The 5,065-nt window shown below is 47.2% G+C and overlaps 1 pseudogene; it reads left to right on the top strand.

Moving 5' to 3' along the window:
• The first annotated feature begins 3,862 nt into the window (after positions 1–3,862).
• Positions 3,863–4,729, top strand: LOC145545625 (large ribosomal subunit protein eL6 pseudogene; annotated as a pseudogene).
• Positions 4,730–5,065: the final 336 nt, after the last annotated feature.

Here is a 5,065-nt window from a genome sequence, read left to right on the forward strand (position 1 = left end):
AGACTGATTTGACTGGGAAGCCGGCTGCCACACCTCAGGAGCTGGGATCACATCCCAAATTTGTTCGTAACCCCAGTTCCAGAGAATGAGACAGTGGGATGGCATCACCAACTCAATGGACATGAGTTTGAGCAAACTCCGGGAGATAGTGAAGGACAGGGAAGCCTGGCGTGCTGCAGTCCATGGGGTCGCTAAGAGTCGGACACGACTGAGTGACTGAACAACAACCAGTTCCAGAACAGGGCCTGACCCACTGGATGCTTCCCTGAGATAGAAGCTCATGATGAGTTGTAACTAAAACTATCCAGAAAGGGGTCAGACCCACAGAGCTGTGAGAGGAAAGGACCCTTGCTGGCTGCATTTTCACCCCTGGGTTTCCTCTGTGTGGGTCCCTGCTGATCTGTGCTTCTTTAGGTGCCACCCACAAGCCCCCAAACCCACCCCTCATCTTAGTTTTGCTGCTTCCCCTGCAGGCCCCAGGTGCCTGCATCCATTTTCTCTTCTCCTTAAGCCCTGGGGTCCCGCTCTTTCTCCCTGTACTGAGAGCCGTAAGGCCAGATGCTTCAAACTCAGACAAGGAATGGAGGCAGGCGTGCCTGTCTTGACTGCCTCCTGCCCAGCCACTCAGTCCCTCAGCCCTTGAAGGGAATAAAGGGGCCCCCTCCTTTTTGTACATGTACCACTTCCTTCTCTTGTGTACATAAACCCCAAAACCTCCTTCTCTCAAAAAAAAAAGTATGTATTATCTGAATAAAGAGAAATAAGTCATGCGGACAGGATGAAAGGAAGGGAGGAGATGAAGGCATTCCAGGTGAATTAATTACTCCAGGAAAGACCTAAAGTAATTGGTGCTTCCTTGGCCTGAGTACAATAGCAAAGGAAAACTGATGTATAAGCCAAAAATATTCACATCTCCATCCATCACTAAAGATATGTCCCACCCACTTTTATGTTCTCTCTCAATCCCATGTGCCAACATAAACTACCATCTCCTCTGGCTGTCTTAAGGTAACCTGGAGAAAAATGAGATGGTGGAATTCTCCAAGAACAGAACAAAAGTTTCCACATCACCTGTTTTAGATACAAATAAAATGGCCAAATTGTCTCAATTCCAACAGAAGAAGGATAACTCTTGCACTTACCAGGAAAAGGGAACAGCCTGCCTGTAACTATGGTCACTGTAGAAAAATCCAGCCTTCAAAGCTACATCGATGATCCTGATGTCTGAGCTCCTGAGCTGAAAGTTAACCATTCTTCTTAATACACTCTGAACACATGTGACTCCCTGCTTTAAAGCGAATGAGGGAGGGAATTAGCATTAATTAAACACCCAATAGAGCCTTCATGAAGACTCTGTGCTCAGCACAGAACACCATCCGTGCACGCCCGATGAAGTGTAATTTTTACCCCATTTTAGAGATGACATAAACACGCAATGGAACTTAGGAAATGGGCCCAGGGACACACAATAACTAAGCAACAGACTCAAAAGTACCACCAGGTTTCCCTGACTGCAGCCCTAGACACATGTTTCAGATTTAGTTAACATTGTCGTTTTACTGTAGGTTGTCCAGAATGAATCCCAGGTGCGGTGTCATCAACACCACGAAAGGAGGCAAGCCCCCCTCTTTTTCCTTCCCTGCAATTGCCCTTCATGGAAGCCAAGCATGAGGAGAGAGAGGATGAGGAGGAGATTTAAGGTGGGGAGTATCAGAGACCTGATGGAAATTCTGAAGCTCACAGCTATTAGGTCTTTAGGTTTATGGGCTCAAGACACTGAGAGGAATGATGTTAGCTCTTTTTTAAAAAGAGTAGAGGCAAGAAATGATTGTCTAAATGAAAATGGAAGGTTCCTCTACCGGCAATTCATCACACGGTCCTTGGATTGCATGTGCCCATTAATCAGCCCCTCACCTGACCCCCATTATGAGCGTCACCTGACCTCTGCCCCCACCACCCCCAGTTAAGGTCCTGGACGGAAGGGAGTGTGTCTCATTCATCTTAGAACCCTTAGGACCTGGCAGACAGAGTTGTTGGCAGAGAGTGAGTGTTAAAAAAACAAGTCTGTTCAATCAGACTTGTTTTTTCCACCTTTATTCCCAGAGTAACCTTTTGGCATCTTTTAACTGCCTTCTCCAGACTGTGTCTCCTCCTCCACTCTTGCTTGTGACCCCGTGCATATCAGGATTTCAGCACTCACAGAACTGTAGGAGGAGAATCTGTCGTGTTCTGAGTCAGGCCATACATCCTTTAGGGTAAGAACCGTTTATTACTGAGTTTTGTACCCTCAGCACCTACCATGATGCCTGACACACAAAAAATGCTTATTAAACATCCATTAAGTAGGATTGACTCTGGCAGAGGTTGGTGAATAGGTGAGTCTCTAACATCTGAAATCTTTAAATACGGTCTTTGGAACTTGGAGCAGATAATCCAAGGAGGACAGGATCAGGTCAAACTAGTTATCAAACACAGTTTGAACACAGTGTGGATAGCTTTGTTCCTAACAGTAGGATTTGCGTATTTTCAGGAGTTGAGAATCCTTTCAGAGCATCATGAATTTAAACCATTCTGGAATCACCTGTGAATAAACCAGGGGGATGAATGACTATTTAGCTTGATAAACACAGCCTGACCATGAGAAAAGCCAACATGTTGCACCCACTGTGAGGTGAGATCCAAGTGGGCAGTGGTGTTGTAGACACATGACTAGGCTGCTTCCAGTTCTCCTGCCCAAATCCCAGCATGACACAAAACCAGAGCCCGATGTTGGGGTGCCCATTTCTTTACTGCAGCACTTCTTAGAAACTTGAATCATCTAATATCCATGGGGATGCTTCCTGAGGAACAGGACACACCTTGCTTTCCAAACTCCTCTGGCCACAGGGTACTTCTTTAGTAGAAACTTTTTCCCCACCCCCTGGATGTCTGCACCCCCATGTGGATCTGCCTTTCATTATATTCAGTTCCACAAACACCAGTAACCCCCTCCTTACTGAGCCTGAGGTGGTGTTGCAGGTGTGGGAAGGGCTACACAGAGAATGATGGACAGTCTCTCCCCTTGGGGAACATTTGGTCTCATGTGGGAGAGAGAACGGAGAAGGCAATGGCAACCCACTCCAGTACTCTTGCCTGGAGAATCCCAGGGACGGCGGACCCTGGTGGGCTGCTATCTATGGGGTCGCACAGAGTCGAACACAACTGAAGTGACTTAGCAGCAGCAGCAGCAGCAGCAGGGAGAGAGAAGGCAGAATCGGAGAAGAGGCAGAGCTCAAGTCAGGAACAAGGTCAGCACAGGACAGGTTTCCAAGCAAGGTCAAAGTCGTGTGGGGGCAGAAAGTGGGAGACAGAGCACCTGGCTTGGGGTGGTAGTGGGATCAGGGAGACACCCCATGGAAGAGGTGGGCTTTCCCCTGGCAGATAGGAGATGGTGAGGGGACAGAAGAGTGCCACCAAGGGCAGGAGAGAAGACATACATGGGGCGGCAGGGCAGGGAGTGGTGTAATGGAAAAAGCCTGGAAAGGTGGTTTGGGTCACATTACAAATGCCACACCAGGAGTCTGTATTTCATGGAGAACTATGGAAGGTCTTTACGTGGAGGGATGACATAACTAGAGCCACATTTTAGACCATAGAGGCCGGGTGATGTTTACCTTATACCATCTGTTAATCCACATACAACTCTCTAAGGAGATGACTGATTCCAGCGTAGTATGATACATAGTGAGAACACACTGAGCTTAATTTGTGTGTCAGTCTACGATCTTAGAAGGAGCAGTGGAAAGGTTTTCCAAAGAAGATCTATTTTGTAATTATTAGCAAATATTAAAGATTCACGTATGGCTCTTTCCCATCTTGCAAGATGGCGGGTGAAAAGGCTGAGAAGCCAGATACTAGGAGAAAAAACCGTAAGTCAAGAAGGCTGATGCTAGCAACAAGGCTAAAAAGGTGAAGAAGGTTAAGAAGGGGAAGCCCCACTGCAGCTGAAACCCTGTCCTGGTCAGAGGAATTGGCAGATATTCCCGATCAGCTATGTACCCCAGGAAGGCCTTGTGCAAGAGGAAGCATTCAGCAGCTAAATCCAAGGTCGAAAAGAAAAAGGTTAGGGTTCTTGCTATTGTCACAAAACCAGTTGGTGGCAACAAGAATGGTGGTACCTGAGTGGTCAAACTTTGCAAAATGCCTAGGTATTACCCTACTGAAGACGTGCCTTGGAAGCTGTTGAGTTACGGCAAAAAACCGTTCAGTAAGCATGTGAGGAAGCTGCTGCCAGCAGCACTCCCGGGACCATTCTGATCATCCTCACTGGGTGCCACAGAGGCAAGAGGGTCGTTTCCCTGAAGCAGCTGGGCCGTGGCTTGCTACTTGTGACTGGGCCTCTGTCCCTCAATCGAGTTCCTCTGCATAGAACACACCAGAAATTTGTCATTGCCACCTCCACCAAAATCGGTATCAGTGGTGTGAAAATCCCAGAACATCTCACTGACACTTCAAGAAGAAGCTGCGTAGGCCCAGACACCAGGAGCCTGAGACCTTTGACACAGAGAGAGAGAGATACAAGATCACAGAGCAGCACAAGGTTGATCAGAAAGCTGCGGACTCACAGATTCTGCGAAGAATCAAAGCTGTCCCTCAGCTCCAGGACGACCTCCGCTCTGTGCTTGCTCTCACAAATGGAATTTATCCTCACAAAGTAATGTTCTCAACTTCTTGCAGAGAACCTAATTAAGTAACTTGTCCATTAAAAAAAAAAAATTCATGTATGGAAAGAAAGGTTGACAGGTGAAGTCTACTGCATTCATTATCTATTGCTATTTAACAGACTGCTAGGATAAACCTAGCAACGTAAAGCCCACATTTATCATCTCACAGTTATTGTGAGATAGGCGTCCAGGGCCAGCTGAGCCAGGTCCTGTACTTCAGGGTCTCTCACCAAACTGTTATCAAGGCATCAGCCAACACTTGGGTTTCATCTGAAGGCTCAGCTGAGGAAGGACCTGCTTCCAAGAGCAAGTGTTTGTTGGCAGTACTCAGTTTCCTGAAGGTTGTTGGACTGAAGGGCCAC

This window comes from Giraffa tippelskirchi, chromosome 4 (assembly GCF_054371585.1).
Source record: "Giraffa tippelskirchi isolate mGirTip1 chromosome 4, T2T-mGirTip1v1.2.pri, whole genome shotgun sequence".
NCBI classification, from domain to species: Eukaryota; Metazoa; Chordata; class Mammalia; order Artiodactyla; family Giraffidae; genus Giraffa; species Giraffa tippelskirchi.